Below are 17,761 nucleotides of genomic sequence, written 5' to 3'. Positions count from 1 at the left end.
GTACATACACACATACTAGCACACATAGGGGATAAAGGAATAAGATTCCCGTTATACAAGTTTTTCACCCCTCTTCATCAAGGTCAAGATGGCCAGTTAAATAGACCATGTAACACAAGGCACTTTAATGACATGGCATGATATTGGTGATCATTGGCATATGACTAGGAAGGCAGGAAAAGCTTCCCAGGGTCGTAGTTGAGATGAGTGTTAGATATGACTTTTTAAGGGAAGAAGAAAGCAAAGAGTGTGTCTGAGCAGGCACCACAGGCTTGGTGGAGACAATGAAGCATGACATGGCCAGTAGGTGTAGACTTGGTCTTCCAAGGAATTCCATGTGATTGAATTTCAGAGGGAAGCAGTAATGCATAGACACAGTACATCATTACTGTGATCATGTTCATCCCCCTTGACTGTCTACCTCCTTTAAGGGTAGATCAAGCATTTGTTTGTTCTTGCATAGTTACACAGTCTCTAATAACAGCACACACACACACACACACACACACACACACACACACACACACACACACACACACACACAGAATGGAAGAGTAAAAAAAGTGAACCAGGAAAACACAAAATCGGTCATACATAAATCAGAAATGTACAAATGAAATTGAAGCCAGGTTCATGAAATGAAGTTGATTTTCAGTTGCTTTCTGAGGGATGAGGCTTGTTCCTTTCGATTACAATGGAGAAATGACCGTCCGAAAGATCGTATCCCGTGACAAAGATGAAGCTGTCGGAAGCCATCTTCTCCTTCCATAATTTGAGAGTCCCATTGTGCTTTCTCTGTTCACCACATCCTGAGTCTGCTTCCCGCTTTTCCGAGGGAGAGTTCACTGACTGCCCCTCCTGATGGAACAGCTCATGCTCTGCCTCCCCAACTTGATCCACCAACTCCTTCTCATTTGTATCCAACTAGTCCTCTAGCTTTGCCATTGATGGTGAATCTAGAAAATCCGGGGCCTGTTTCCCAAAGCCATCTCTGGCTCCTGAAACTTTAGTACACAGAGCACTGGTCCCTTTTCCCATGAGAAGGGGTGAAAAAAACATCATTATAAACACAAATTCAGGAAAGCCATTCTATTTAAATGTTATCAATGTATCAATGTAGGTGCTTTTTTTTTTTTTTTTTTTTTCAAAATATGTCCTCATTTCTCCCCAGGTTCCTGAGACATGGCTTGGAGAAAACAAATGTCCTCTGAAGGCTGGGTTTTCTGGGTCATCTCTTTGATAGTGCCTTCAAATGTAAACAACTGCCACCATTCCTCCCTGCTGGGCTACCTGCAGGATGCTGTATAATCATGCAATTCCTTTTAGACTCAAAGTTTGACTGAATCTCCTCTCTCTCCATTTGTATTATCCTAGACAGACATAATGGTACTTCTCATCATTTATCACACCCTTCATATTTCTTCTTAATCATTTCTCCTTCTGGCAACTACTATATTTCAGAGATTTTTTTAAGTCTTGTAATTGCTACAGAAACCTAAAATCATATTCAAAGGATATCTAAAAGTTCAGTAGCCAAATAAAGAGGAAAAAGGGAACTGTCTTTGAGGAGTGCCAATGCACTGAGGAGAAGCTTGTTTGGGTAAAGTAAAAGATTAGACTGTGTCTGAATAAACATACATAATGTGTTAGTTACTCTTTGAATTATTGTGGCCAAATATACGAAGGAAATGATTTAAAGGAGGAGGGATTTATTGAGGCTCATGGTTTCAAAGGTATCTGTCCATCCATCGTGGTGTGAAGAGCATAGCTGGGCAGAGCTATGGTTGACAACAGAGAAAAGGATGCCGCCATTCAGATGGCATTCTCCTTTGTATTCTGTCTGGGTGCCCAGCCCGTGGTATGGTTCCTCCCATAGCCCTAATGGATCTTCCCCCTTCAATCAATCTCTGGAAATACCATCACCAACACACCTAGAGTCTCCTAGATGGTTATCAGTCAAGTCCAGGTAGTAATGAAGATTAGCATCACACACAGATCAAAGCTGTTTCAAGCAATCCAACTGTTTTGTCCTCATGCCCTCTTTCCATGAATATATTTCTACTGTTCAACTGCCTTTAAAGGACTTGGAAATATCAAGTACTTTATTAGAAACTCAGGAGTGGTGTAGCTGAGCTCTTTCTCTGTCCCACCAGCCAGCTCCCAAACAATGACACAGAGACTTCTTATTAGGCTTGTCCCACCAGCTCTTTTAAATTAACATTTTCCTTGGGACATTTTAGCTTTCTTTCATTCTACATGTCCAACTTTCCTGCTTCCCCCAAGTCTGGCTGTCCGGCCCCTGGCGTCTCCCTGGTATCTCGTTTTCTTTCTTCCTCAAGCCAAATTTCCTCCTCTCACTTACTCTCCCCAGAAGTCCCACCTATACCTTCTCCCTCAGTATTGACTGTTGAGCTTTTTATTAGATCAACCAGGTGCCTCAGACAGGCAACACATCTTTATATAGTTAAACAAATATTCCATAACATAAACAAATGCAACACATCTTTATGCAGTTAAACAAATGCAACACATCTTTGCGTAGTTAAATATTCCACAACACTTCCCCCTTTTTGTCTAAATAAAAAGAAAGGTTTTAGCTTTAACATAGTAAGACTATATACAATAAGAATAATTATCAAGTAAGAATTACATTTATAATATCCAGTCCGTTTGTATTTGGCAAATTAAGAGAAATACTCCATTATCTATCCTATCTTGGTGAGTCCAAAGTTTTGTACCTAATTTACTTTTTATTCTAACTTGTCTTACCAACCCAAAATTATCTTTTTAGACCTCAAAACATGTTTTTAGATAAACAATCCAAGTTTTTATGTGTCTCAACCTTATAAACTTTGCATCTCTTATGTAAATTTTTTCTGAATCTGGTAACAAGGAAAACTATAACTAAAACTTTCTCATCTTCAACTCTATCAGAGTCTGAGGATACAACATTACCTGAGTAAACAGGAAGTGCAGTGCAAGCAGCATCCAAAACTATAGAAATGACAGAAACATCCTACTGCTTGAACAGTCACCCAAGGTTCCTCTGCAATGTTGGAGCATCCATCTTCAGCCTACAGGCTTAGAGTATCTGACAGACTTTTCTCTGAAGCAGGAATTTTGAAGGATTGTCCTATCTTGTCTTGGTAAAGTTAGATAATCTTTTTCCTTGGGTAGTTTGTGCCAAATACTGTCAGGAGTCAAGGCAAGGATTTTCTTATCCAAATAGCTAGCTTTGCTACATAGAAAGCAAACTCCATATTGAGGTTCTTCAATGGCCATCATCTCTGAAGTAGATTGGTGATGCCAGGAGCAGACATGTTGCACTGCCATGAAAAAAACCTTATGTTATTAAAACATCTTAATTGCCATATTCTGTAGGTCTCTGAAGTATTTTTAAGATCATCTATCTTTCTAAAATATATCTGTTTAACCTTGAAAATGCACCCAATATGACTACATCTATGATTATTATAGATGTCTAACTACTAATCTGTATTTCTTAATTATACATTACATTTTTCAATGAGCTACATAGGTACAATATCTTAAACAAGAGTAGAAACATATATACAATATATCAAAAATATCTTTAAATTTGGATCACTATACTAAAATCCATACCACTGTAAAATATTTGAGATTAATAGTTGTCTTTTTATCCTATATTCTTACATCTCCCCCTAAATGATGACAGACATCCACAACCCACCAAACGACCAAATACCACCCACCCCACATCGTGGGAATGTGGATATTGTGTTCTCTAGACTGCTTCCTATTATCTGGGGGTTACAGCATCTTTAGAGGATTCTGAGAAAATTGAGATAATGGTCAAGTCCTGGAAAAACTAGTTGTAACATTTGTTGTTCAGTCACAGAACTGTCCCCATGCCAAGGGATCCATATATATGTCACCTGTCTTGTAGTTTTACTTGGTTTATTTCTTTATGTCTGTAGCCAAGATTTTCAGGAGGTCTCCTCTGATCAAATCTGATCTCTATCAACTTTGAAGGCATTCACAGCCTTTTGTTTCCACAGGATTCCTCTCCCCAAGTGCAATACATTTTCTGACTTCAATTTTAAAGTTAAGACATCCCTAAAGTATCAGTTCCTTTTAATTTATCAGTTCCTTTTACAATCCCATGTCTCTCAGCAGCTACCATTCTCTTATCAGCATTCAAAAAATTCAAAGTCAACACGAAAGTATAGACGATCCAGACTCCCTGTATACTTCCCATCTTCACATGGCTTATTCTTTTTCTATTACTTTACTTTCTTTAAAGACTTTACTTAATTATTTTTAAACTATTTATTTTTTCCTATGACTATCTATACCCATTTTCTTTTCTTTCTTTAGCACCTTCCACACACTGTAACCTGCTTAAAGTTTTTTTTTTTGGGGGGGGGAGGAGGTGGCTTAAACCTGTTTTACTGTGTACCTATAGCATTCTCTGACCACATGAGCCAAACCTGAAACTGCTAAGTAGCATCTAGGCCCTCCACCATGTGGCTCTGGCAGCTTGTTCTCCCCCCTCCTTGGGTCCCTGAGAGCCGAGCCTGAAGCCTGCAGGCCTAGCCAAGAGCTGTGGTTAACCAGCAACTGTGTTCAACCAAGAGCTACATTTGACCCTCCCAGTTCTAGGAAGTTGGTGCCCACACTGTGGCAGGAGTTTTTACTTACCTTGCTGTTTCTACTTAGTGTGCTGGCTGCTCCAGTGCCCTGGTGCTCCGCAGCGCCTCCTAAAGAAGCCACATTCATTGTTTTTTGTTTTGCTTCAGTTTTCAGTTTTCTCAGGTCCTATGTGGACCTTCAAGCCCCACATTGGGCATCAAATGTAGCTGAGCTCTTTCTCTGTCCCATCAGCCAGTTCCCAAACAATGACACAGAGACTTCTTATGACTTATGGAAGCTCGGTCTTAGCTTAGGCTTGTCTCACTAGCTCTTTCAACTTAATTTAACCTGTTTCTAATCATCTACTTTTGCCTCAGGGCTTTTTAGCTCTCTTTCATTCTTTATGTCCTACTTTCCTGCTTCCTCCATGTCTGGCTGGCTAGACCCTGGTGTCTCTTTTTCTCTCTTCTCCCAAGCCTAAATTCCTCCTCCTACTTACTCTCCCTGCCCAGAAGTCCCGCCTATACCTCCTCCCTCACTATTGGCCATTCAACTTTTTATTAGATCAATCAGATGCCGTAGGCAGACAAGGTAAAACATCATAATTACATAATTAAACAAATTCAACACATCTTTACATAGTTAAACAAATGCAACACATCTTTGCATAGGTAAACAAATATTCTGCAACAAAGTGTACCTCAGTGTCACAGCACTTGTCTAGCATAGGCAAGGCCCTGAATTTGATTTCTCAGCACCACCAAATAAAAATCATAGCTAACTACCATCTGTAGTCCTTTTCAACTATCAACCATCAATCCACTGGCTCTCCATTTTGTCTCCTGAGAAAAGATAGAATGAGTTCCCTATAAAGCAAGTACTAGGCTTAAGATGTGCTGATAATCTTCCTATGGGTTTCAGTGGATCGACAACAATCCATCAGCCATGAACTTATTGTTTGTGTTCATAAAGATACTCAACCACTGAGCTACAACCTCAGTCCAGTCAAGTATTTCTTTGGGTTGTAGGGCTTGGATTCTAAGTGATAGCCTAATTCATGCTAGGTAAGGGTTGTATCACTGAGATATACTCTGAACCCAGCTTGATCATGTTACTGTTGTTGTTTATTGGTTCGGTTGGTTGGATTTTGTGGAACTGAAAAGGCCTCACACACGCTAGACAAGCCCACATCCCAGGTCATAGTGTTCTAGCTGTCAAAGTAAGTGATGCCTACTGCAGAGAGATGGGAGTAGGTAGATTCAGTTTTTCTAGACCAGAAAAAAAAAAACTAAATATAATACTCAAATTTCTACCAATAAAAATGAAAACAAATACTTGCAATAGTAAAGAAATGTATGTTTTCCTGCTATAGCCATAATTAGATGGCTTACAGAGTAAACTCTGAAACAACCAGTTGTTCTTCATCCTTTTTCTTGTCTTAAATACTTTATGCTCCCTGCACTCTTTCTTCCAGCAACAATCTTTACATTGTTTGTTGTGGTTTTAGACAGGATTCCCTAGTGGCTCAGGAGTTTGATGAGGTACTTTGCATATGTTATCTCATTTTACTCTGTCCATTTCATATCAGCCCTCTGAGATAAATAGGATGGGCAGAACTGTGTTCTAAAATCCCTGTGTTTCAATCCTTAACTGCAACCTGACCTGACTGGATTTGGAGATAGTGAGTTTACAAAAGTAATTAAAGTGAATGAGAGCATAAGGGTGTGGCCCTAATCCAATATGACTGGTGACTATAAGATGAAGAAGTACCAGAGAGCTGGCTCTCTGTGCACACACAGAAGAAAGAAAAGGATAATACAGTGAGATGAAAGCAGAGCCCTCACAAGAAACCAAGCCTGACTATCATCGCCTTGGCTTTGGACTTGAAGTTATCAAAAGTATGAGAATCTAGTTTTCTGCTGCTCAATCCACTCCGTCTACGGTATTTCTTATGGTCAACACCACATGGCAAAATTGACTAATCCAGGAAGCAGGAGAGGGACCAAAAGGTACAAAAGTCAAGCTGCAACCATGAAGTTGAAGAGATTAAAGGGGGTGAGGGGCTCAGACCTTGGAAGTCATAGCCTGGACTCTGCATAACCCTTCAGTCTTACCCATATCTCAGTCCTTGCCCTGGGGAAAAATTGGGGCTTTCAGCAACTTCTTGATCCAGGCAACTGGGCTCAGAAAGAAGCTGGATGAAAACCAATATTCCCTGTGGACAAGCACAGCTCCACCATCCCCCTCTTCATTCACAGCTTTGGCACACTGCCCCTCAGGACCGTCTACTTTGGCCCTTTTTCTTCGAGGACAAGGCAGGAAGACATTAACAGCATGGGATTAAGCTCATGGCTGACCTTTTCTGATCAGGATAAGGTTTTCAACACAATTTTTGATACCAACCAGTTCCAAAATGCTGTAGCATGCATTTTTTAATTTAATAAAATGCTAAATATTAGTTATTAAGTCTCCTGGCAGAGTTCCCACTCCTGCCTTGGACACAAGATTCTGGTCTAAACTACTTTTCAGAAGCCAGACCATTTTTTTTTTCTCTCCAAACATAAAATTTGTGTAACTGGATCACACCTTGGCCCTGTCTCTACCATAGGCTCAGCAGCACCCATGGTAGGGGCTGCACTGTTTATGGAGCAGGTTATCAGCAGCAAGATGGACATCCCATGCAGGGATGGTAGGGAAGACCCCCAGATCAACAAGAGCGGCCACAGATTAAAGACCATTCCATGGACTTTACCGCCCCTCTAAGTTAGATATTGCCATGAGTATATGGAAGAAAGGATGCAGTCATCTATTTTCAACAGCCAGGGAAAGAAAGAAAAACACTCTATGAAGGAGTCCAAAGAACCCTGTTGGGAATATAACTCAAGCTACCCTCAAAAAAACCTTTCTTCAGAGCAACAGTTTTTTGTTTGAGGAAGAATTAAAAATAAAACTGTGCTGAGAAGCAGCAACAAAAGCTGTTGTGGCTGCAAGGCATAGGGAAGAGAGATGGAAACCAAAGTCCTGGGGAACGGGGCAGCGCGGGGCTGGAGTGGTGGCTTTGCAGGTACGATGTGCTGTGAGACATTAGTGAGAGAAAAAGGTGAAAGGTATAACTGAAAAGGAATTAAAACAGAGATCGTGACCTCCAGGCAGGCGTTCATCTATGAGCTCCACTCTCTCTGATCAAAGGTATGTGCGTGCGTGAGCGCGCAGAGAGAGAGAGACAGAGACAGAGACAGAGACAGAGAGACAGAGAGAGAGAGAGAGAGAAGGAAGGAGGGAGGGAGGAAGAGAGGGAGAGAGGGTGGGGAGGCTCCCTTGTTTATTATTGGAAGAGGTGATTTCTCAGACAGCTTCTGAAGAGCGGGAGATGAGGGTGAGGGTTCAGGGCAGGTAGGAAAGGTGAATGTGTGGACTCTTTTCCAAATTAGCCACCTCTTCAAACTTCGTGTCCATCTGACTCGTGACATAGCAGGTCACCAATCCCTACAGCCACGGATTACGCTGCATGATTAAAGATGGCCAAAATGGAGGCCCTGGCTCTGCTAACTCCACCCAGTGTGACTCGGCCTGTACCTGCCAACCATCACCCAAGAATGCATCCCATATTGCCATACATGGTGATTTTTAAAGACCCATCAGAAATAAATATTTGTCCTTTTTATAGCTGTAACACTTCATTTTTTTTCATATTCAAGCACTTTATGAGCAAATTAAGTCCTATCTGTGAGCTGAATTTGCTTTCCCTATCACTAGTCTTTTTCAATAGACCACCTCTAGGGTTCCCCAATCCTCTTCACCCCAAGCCAATGAGACCCCAGTCCGTTCCCTTCTGTCTTATCATTGCCCTGGACAAGAGCTTTCAAATCTCACATGCGCATTGCCTAGCTGGAGAATTTCAGATGGTTCAGCCCTACACTCCTGGTTTTCTGCACTCTTTCCTGGGCTTCATTTGATATAGACTTCACCCTTCACTTCCAATGAGAAGCTTCAGCCCAGGCTAGAAAAAGCCTATGTATTTCTCCACCAATAAAATGTGTTCACCTCTTCATTCTCATCTCAGTTCTAAGTGTAGTCCTGCCCTTCTTCCTTGTCACCAAATTCCTGATCTTCAGATCCCTCAAAAACGTCCCGCACAGGCTGATGAGATGGCCCAGCTGGCAAGAGCACTTGCTGCCAAGGCTGATGACCTGAGTTCAACCCTCAGCGCTCTACCGTGAAAGGAGAGAACTGACTCCATAGAGTTGCCCTCCAATCTCCACATATAAGCCATCAAACACACACACACACACACACACACACACACACACACACACACATCAATGTTTTTAAACAAAAAAATCACTCATACATCCTTTATTTGGGGGAGGTCCCTTTCATGCATAATTAAATACACCTGTTCCTCCATACCCATGGGGATGAGTTCCAGGACCCCTTGCAGACAGGACAGTCTTCAGTCCTTTGCACACAAGCTGCATAAATCCCCCCCCCCCATATACTTCAAATCATCCCTATGTTATTTATAATACCCAATACAATCTTAAAGTTATAGAAATAATTGTTCAGGGAATAACAGCAAGAAAAAAATTGTGTGTGCATGTGTGTGTGTGTGTGTGTGTGTGTGTGTGTGTGTGTGTGTGTGTTCAGCACAAAAGCAAGCCCCCAATATGTTGCTCAGTTGTTTGCATCCACAGATGCAGAACCCATCGTCACAGAGGGCTGACTGAACCTTCAAGGGCTCCCCCATGAATCTTCCAGCATGTCTTTTCCAAGCGACAGCTCATACGATTTTATTTTATTTATTTTTTTTTTGTTTTACAGCGGTTTCTCCCACTCAACCCTGAAAGTTTAACTCAGAGACTAACAAATCCTTTCTGAAAAGGGCCAAACAGTAAATATTTTTGACTGTATGGGCCTTATGATCTCTGCGATAACCACCCAGCTCTGCTCTTGTACTATGACAGCAACCAGCCATGGACAGGATGTGAGCACCCTGGGAAAGCCCTGTGCTCATAAAACTCTATTTACAAAAACCATGGCCAGCTTGGTTCAGAGGCTGAGGTTTACCAGCTCCAAATCTGCATAGACAAGGAGGGCTGTATTCTTGCAATTAATAATAGAAAATTGATGCTTGACTAAAATTTAACCTCTCAGAACTCAATTCCAGCTTCTTCCATACACTTTCCTTGAACTCAAGGATACAACAGGATTTTTTTTCTTTGTGGGTGTGTGTATGTGTGGTCATGCATGAGGGTATACAAGCACATGTGTGTGAATGTCGAGGCCAAAGGATAACTTTGGGTGTCATTCCTCAGGCCCTGTGTACCTTTATTTTTGAGATATGGCCTCTACCTGTCCTGGAGATTAGCTCACAGTCTGGGTGGCCAGTGATCCTCAGGGATCTGTCCATCTCTTCCTCCTCTGCACTGTGACTACAAGCATGTACCACCATACCCTGATTTTCCATGTGTGTTCTAGGTTGAAATCAGCTCCCTACGCTTGCAAGGCAAACACTTTACCTATGGAGTCCTCTCCTCAGCCCACAACAGATTTTTCAGCTCTGGCCGTCTACAAGTACATGTTGTCTAGGTACCTCACGTGATCATCACTATCATTGAATGACAATCACTCAAAACTTCTAGGTCAAGTTACGGCTGACGAACATAGTTTGTAGAGCCCCTTGTTCTGAAATGCTGGGGGTTAATTGTCTATCACTTTGCACCACTATCTACTTGAAGGTTTTGGTCCCCTGCCCCTTAGGTAATTATAAGGTTCTGGAGAATATGAGCAAGTCCAGTTTCCTTAGATCACTAAAATGCCTAACGTAGCATTATTGCCATGGTGTTTATTCATCTCTTCATTCAGTACATAGCTTTAGGTAGACGTGATAACTGGCACATACCAAGTAGTGGTGGCTCTGTTGTCCTCAAAGAGTCTGGTTAACTAATGATTGTACTACCGTAGCCTGAGATGTGTGCTCTAGTACAAAGTACATGGGCGATAACCACATCTCATAAAGAAAGCAAACAAATTCTGGAGTAGAGCAAGGCACGAACGGCTTTGTTGTGGGAATCATGCTGCAGTGAATTCATTATCCATCCAGCGTTTACTCAGTACCTATTACTTGTCGGGCATGAGTTTAAGCACTTGTATACCGTAGTGATCAGAACAAATACGAGTTCCTGTGTTCCTGTACTTGTTTCCTGGAGAGCAAAGCAGAATGAGTAAATAATAGATGAAGAAGAAGAGTTTTAGTGACACTCCAGAAAGGGCAGGGAACAGCGTAAATAAGGGTCCTAAGCAGATGGGAACATGGTACCTGTGCAAGCGGACTGTGGTTCTGACATAAAGAGCCAGCTAGTGAAAGTATACGTGGCAGAGTTAGATGGTGATCATAAATGACCTGTATGGCCCCATCTTTCACCCCTTAATGCATAATGTTCTTGAGACTGAAAGACTAATTGTTAATGACTACAATAAGCAAAAACCCGGGGAGGACCAACAAACTTGCATAATGTGTATCCTATCCACAAACTACACCGGAACTCTAGCATGACCACATTTTCAGTTGTTGAAATGATCCTCTAAACGACTGAAAGGCTGACTGAAGGGGAGCTGGAGTGTGAGGGGATACACGGCAGGAGTATCACCTACTAACTATTATTTGATATTAGTTGCATTTTGATGATGAGCTATTGTCGAAATGAAAGGAAGAAAGGGAGAACGGGGATGGGGTAGAATGGGAAGCTTTTGCTGGAAGGAAGAATAGAGTGAACGGAGAGATCCAGACGCCAAGACCTCCTCTTGGCACCAGCAGCACAGGCCCTGGGGAGTCTTTCAAGCTCTGGTCTTGATGAATCTGAAGATTGCCGTGAGCAGCACCGCTTCCATTAGCGATTATTAGCGAGAGTATAATAGAGGCTTTGATACTGGAGAAAGGCTGGTAGAGCTAAGTGTTCCCCACTGGACAATGAGTAACAATTTGTGCTCTCGTCAAAATTGCAGACAGATTTCATGTACTCTGAGGACATTAAATGGGAGATCTTGGTGCTTTTCATGACTCAAGACACAGAGTGAAGAGCAAGGAGGTGGAAGGTGGTTTAATATTGAGGGTTCGATATTGGGCACTAGAATGCCAGCGTCAACAGTGAAAAGTTATAGGAAGTGACAACCAGAACAGCAAATAAGGGGGTGAGAGCTGTGATTTGTAGGATTGATGTTTCGTGGACATTTAGCTGAGATTCTCAGCCAAGGCTATATTTGGAAGCTAGGTTTAATACATAATTCAGAACCGGCCTCGACTCCTTGCAGTTTTAAATGAGATGTTGAAATTGGTCAGCAATGGTACAGATGACTCTTCATCACCTCTTCCTCTGGCCAAAGTGCACTCTCTGGGTAGGGGGATTGTTGTTTAGAGAGCTGAACACAATGGGAACTTTCAGTCAACGTGATTGCATTTGACCAGGGAGGCCTCAGGAGAGATGTCAGTTCCATTTTCTCCCCTCAGGCACAGGCAGGCAGGCAAGCAAGACACACTGGAATGGCCAAGGCTCTGGACCAGAGGTCGACAATTCTCAGCCCCTTCCTTATACCACCTTGCTGCACTTCAATGATGACTCTCATTCGATCTCGTCGAGGAGCAGTCATTACGAGCTGGCTGCCGATGGAAGACATTCACCCCAGGGTGGCAATGCAGAGATTCTGAAGAGGAAAGGTAGATTGGACAGGGAGTCACTGCGGTGCACACCTTGTGTGTTGTTCTTGCAGGCTGCTCGTCGCTTCGCACTTCGTTATAACCCATTTGAAGCTAATACGCTGGCCATGAAATTTGGGTTGAGACACAGTCCTGCAAAGTCACTTCTTTCCTAATCCAAGCACTCAAAAACACAGCCATTAAACGTGATGTTATACAAATGTGTTTTCACGACATCAGATGTTTATGATAAATTAGTAATTTACATCATATGTCAGAATTTATGTACAAGCGCAATTATTTTTTTAAACAGAAAAGAAACCGCTTGAATACCACGTAAAATCCTGAAATATCTCAGAAGTATAAAACAATAATATCTTTAGGTTGTCCAAATTTTGTACAGCCATGTTGTAACTTGTGTCCTAAGAAACATGTCAGGGCTGAGGATACAGTTCAATGGTAGAATCCTTGCCTAGCATGGGTAAGTCCCTGGATTCAATCCCTGGGCCCAAATAGAAAGCAAACAGATCTTAAAATATAACATTCAGGGGGCTGGAAAGGGGCTCAGCATTCCAGAGCAGTCGCTGTTCTTCCAAAGAACCCAAATTCAGCTCCCGGCACCTAGATTGACAGCTCACACTAGCCTGCAACCCCAGCTCCAGGGGATCTGATGCCATCTTTGAGCCTTTTTGTGGACACACACATGGTATAGACCCACACAGACACATGTACACAAGTATGAATAAAAATAAAAATGAAGTCTTTAAGAAAAAGATGTAATTCCAGTATTCACAAATATACATGGAAGCGTCACTGTATTATAATCCAATAAAGAAAATAAGGCCATAAGATGACCAACAAAACGTAATGACTAAGGACACTGAGTCCAATTTTGGACTTTCATAAAAAATTCAAATACATCCAAGTCCACTTTCCATAACTTAATTGATTTCTCTATACCATAGTATACTGTGGCTGTCCCTCTTTTTATTGTCTCCCGTGTGTGTGTGTGTGTGCGTGTGTGTGTGTGTGTGTGTGTGTGTGTGTGTGTGTGTGTGTGTGCAGGCTACAGTTTATAGGTGGAGGTCAGAGGAAAACTTTCAGAAGTCAGTTTTCTTCTCTTATCATGTAAGTCCCAGGGGTTGAACTCAGGTCCTCAGTGTTGGTGGCAAGTGTCTCTTACCGGCCATGTCATTTGACCAGCCCCATAGCTGTCCCGTTTGTAAACTAAAGATCCTAAAGGTTGTCATCTAGAGTTGTGTGTGTGTGTGTATATATATATATATATATATATATATATATATATATATATATATATATATATACATACATATACAGAAACACTTATAAATTGATTAGCATATGGCAGGCTCCCAATAAACAGTCAGTCTTACTAGTACTTAAGGTAATAATCATTTTGAAAAAGTGTGTGTGTATATGTGGGGGGGGGGTGTGTGCAAAACAAAAAAAAAGTGATTTAAAGAAACTCAACTCTGGGACTGGAGAGGTGGCTTGGTGGTTAAGAGCACTTTCTGCTCTTCCGAGGGAGCCAAGTTCAGTTTCCAGCATATCAGGTAACACACAACTTCATGTAAGAGCAGCTCCATGGAATCCAGTACCCTCTTCAGGTATCTATGGCCACCTGCACATACATGGCATACACACACACACACACACACACACACACACACACACACACACACACACAGCTTTTGAGGATGAGGAAGCAGCAGCAGCAGAAGAAGCAGCAGCCGTCACCTTCTCAAGTGAAGGTAGTGAGGACAAACAGCACACGCAGTGTTTTTATAGGCAAACTGTTAGCCAGGGAGACTGGTTTTCCCTTACACGCAAGTATCTCACTGCCTTCCCGATGCTATTGAGTAGTTCTGCATGGTCTCAAATTCTTACCCAAACAGTTCAGAAATGCCACCGCTGAAAGGGGAAAAATATCTGATATCCTTGCTGAACTTTTAGGTCACTCTTGTCACTGAACTGAATCCTCTGGTTTTGGTCCATCTGGATAACTTCAAAGAGGCTAATTGGCCATGGCAGCATCTTATTGATGGAGTCCCTTTATTGGAAATAAAGTAGGTAGTAAACACATATTTGTAGGAAGACAACCTCGTGTTGGGAGGGGAGGGGTGGTTTACTTAAAAAATAAATGTATTCACTGAAAACAATGAAAGACCCACCTGCGTAACTTGCTCCCTCCCTCTAGCTATCTGAACTAAGAAAACGGTCCAGCTGAGTTGAGTGTCCTTGATTGGTGCTCGCCTCTGACCTGAACCTAAGTGGAGCAGTTGCTGTTTCCCTTTCTAAGTCACAGGGCCCCTGAATACTGGCAGGCCACGCATTCAGCATTGACAGCCACCAACACACGGCTATGTGGGAACATGGTATGACGATTATTTTTCCCATATACGGGAGCCCAGTTGTTTTCATGAATGTGCAATGCTCAAGCCAGTTTGTTCTAAGTAGCCCTAGTGGTTTTTACTAAGGGACATTTAATGTGAATTTGGTGTGATAACGAGAAAGAAGTTACAGTCCTTGACAATGTAACATGCCAGACTAGTTTTCTCTCTCTCTCTCTCTCTCTCTCTCTCTCTCTCTCTCTCTCTCTCTCTCTCTCTCTCTCTCTCTCTCTTTTGAGATGTCAGATATCTACTTTATTATAATGAGAAAGTGACAGTCAATTTAAATCAAAATTTATGAAGAACATTAGGAGCTGGAAAGACTTTGGCTAATCACTGTAATGTCCCCAACAAATGGTAAATGAAAGCATAAGGAAATTGAGTTAACACAAGTTAAAAGTTCACATACTTATGGAATTATATTAGAAGACCTACAACTTAATTAAATTATCTGAAACTGCTCATTTAGTTTCTATTGCACTAGTGAATATTTATGCAATTTTACTGTTAGATATATATTAAGTAATAGGTTTGGATTGGGTCAAATTGGGAGAACCCTAATGAGGCAGAGAAGAGGAAAGTTTAATCCATCATGAAGCATCATTCTGAACCTTTATATTGAATATTATTAAACAGAGATTTCCCTGGTTAGTTGGTGACTCCCTTGTATCTATCATTCTGACACTTTTGAATAATTGAAAAATCAAACAGGAATTTTGTACATGGGAAAAATAACCTGGTGGAGAAGAAATATGTTATTGATCACCTCGTCTGTGGTTTTTCTTTTCAATCTTGTATTTGCTTTATCAACTGTGGATGATGAAGAAGTACCAAATGCTGGGATTTTTAAGATCAAAGCCTTGTTAATAGCTCTCTCACAAAAGGTAATTTATTGAGACGCAAACAACAGAAACCGGTGTGTCTAATCATACAATGAATATTTGTTTCTCCACTTTGAATTAGTTTAAGGTCAGTGAGATCTTACATCTAAGGTCCTAAGATAAAGACTTATGCCTTTGAAATTTTGGGGGGCACGCTCACATACAATTGTAAATTTCATTCACTATGGGGCATCTCCCTTTGTAGGGCCCTCCAACTCACAAAAGAGCTGGTCTTCATAGCTGAGTTGCCACAGACTACACGTGTATTGGCTCTTCCCAGGGAAGCCTCATAGTAAGCCCAGGATGGAGCCTCACTCTCTCAGGGACAATACCAGAGAGCATCTGGAAAGCTTTTGCTGCTCTTGAAGAAATGTGACCTTTTAAATTCAATCCTTAGAAAACAATTTAGATTATAAAAGTGTAATTTTTTTTTTAAGTCACAAAAACCTTTGGGAAAATTCTGACCACCTTCCCCTCTTCTTTGCCGGAACAATATTGAAAGAATAAATTATTTGCCGTGATCCTTGGTAACACATACATGCACACACTAAGAAATGAATAAGGTAAGGGAAAAAATGGGGCCTCCTGCAGACTTGTTCTTATCTGCTTTCTGGGGGCAGAGAAATAGGCTGCCTCCTCTCCACTGCATTTACAGAATTAATTCTCATACGAAATGAAAGGTCCCGTCCAATCCTATTTCACGGTAGCTTTGTGTGCTTGACTGTACCAAAGCCAAGGGCACCTGCTTGATTGTTCCCTGTTGACATCGCTTCACACCAGAAGGTGGCAATTGTTTTAATAATCACACTAACAAATCTGTTTTTGCCTTCAGATTGGGCTTTTGGAGATAATGTTCATTTGGTTCTTGCCAGGACGATTCCTTTTCAAAGTCAGAAGCGTTTACTTCTAGATTTATGTCTCAAAATGGGGTTTCCACTCCCATTAGCTTGCTAAAAGGTGGTAGCTCTTTTAAGATAAAATGAGCTGCAAATTTTCTTTATTTCCCCTTATTAAGCCTCATTTGTTCTCTTGGGAAAATCAAAGGGAGACCATTTAAGGTGAAAACTCTAACCCAGCTGGAAAGTGGCAAAGTTTTAATGCATAATAACACCCCAAATTACTCAAAGAAGGCCATTTATTTCTTGTTGTTTTTTTTAATAATTTCTTCAGTTGAGAATGCTATCTGAGAAGGATAGTGTGTAATAAGATTTATGTCAATGAGCAACAAGGAATCTTTCCAGTATAAATCACAAGGCATTTATGTGTAACTCACCTCACAAGGTGGCAGCTTCCCATAAATCCCTCAGCTAAACTCTAGTGGAAGATAAAGCCACCTCAAAGCCCCGTATTGTACAGTCTGGCCACCTTCTTAACATGTGACAAAACACACAAAAATATCCCAAACAACATATAAGCCAACAATAAGCCAACAACATATCGTCACCACCTGAGGAGGTAGCTCCCAAGACCAGTTTTCCAGACTCTGTCATCTGAAGATCGCCTGCCATCCATAAACAGAGAGATGGAGGAGACTGGAAAGGAGAGATTAACCTTGGCTCGGTGGAACCGCCGGTGTCCCCCCCAGATGGCCTCTCTTTCCACAGCTTGGGGTACCTACAGGACAAAAGGAGCAGAGGCCAGGATGAGCACTTGAAGATTTTTTTTTTTTTAACTGAGAAGTCCAGACATTTGTCAGCTAGAAAAACAAGTCTGCCTCTCAACAAGACAGAATTTTTAAAAATATTTTTCAGTAGCTTTTTCTAATTAGGCTTTTTCAACTTTTCACACACGCCTGTCCTACACAAAAGTGGAAAAAGGCCAGGGTGCCGCCGCACCTTGTCATCGCTGGCCCTCCCGTAAATCATAAGAAATTGTGAAGGATTTTTTTTAACATGATGCCGTTAGCACCCATAACACAGAAAAAAAAAAAAAAAACACATTTTATAATATATAGCATATTAAAGCAATAGGAAATAGCATGTCAGATTTCTCATTAGTAAATTCCAATAATGGCTAACATAAAAATGTAACTATCGATTAATATTTTCTCTTCCATTCATATCTAAAAGAAAAATATTACAGTGTCTTTTAGCATCCGTGCAATCGCCGTGCAGGAATTTATTACAGCAAAATGATTTGGCATTCGCAAAGTAGCATGAACA

General features: G+C 41.4%; 1 protein-coding gene and 1 long non-coding RNA gene across 3 annotated transcripts in view; one reads left to right on the top strand and one right to left on the bottom strand.

Annotated features, from left to right (window-relative positions):
* Tenm3 (teneurin transmembrane protein 3) overlaps window positions 1–17,761 on the top strand; it is a 2,633,929-nt gene that overhangs the window by 1,936,538 nt on the left and 679,630 nt on the right.
* LOC128119111 (uncharacterized) lies at window positions 1,225–17,229 on the bottom strand. 2 transcript variants are annotated; one of them, XR_008221449.1, is made up of 4 exons: window positions 17,047–17,229; window positions 14,216–14,378; window positions 4,684–12,315; window positions 1,225–3,326 (listed from the first exon to the last, which is right to left on the bottom strand). It is a non-coding gene; the product is annotated as an uncharacterized LOC128119111 (long non-coding RNA). The 2 variants fall into 2 exon arrangements; XR_008221450.1 differs by having other exon boundaries at window positions 4,684–4,742.

The sequence above is a fragment of the Peromyscus californicus genome, unplaced genomic scaffold (assembly GCF_007827085.1).
Source record: "Peromyscus californicus insignis strain IS unplaced genomic scaffold, ASM782708v3 Scaffold_23__1_contigs__length_62951481, whole genome shotgun sequence".
Classification (NCBI taxonomy): domain Eukaryota; kingdom Metazoa; phylum Chordata; class Mammalia; order Rodentia; family Cricetidae; genus Peromyscus; species Peromyscus californicus.
The sequence above is the reverse complement of the archived record's forward strand: the minus strand, read 5'-3'. Positions and strand labels throughout refer to the sequence as shown.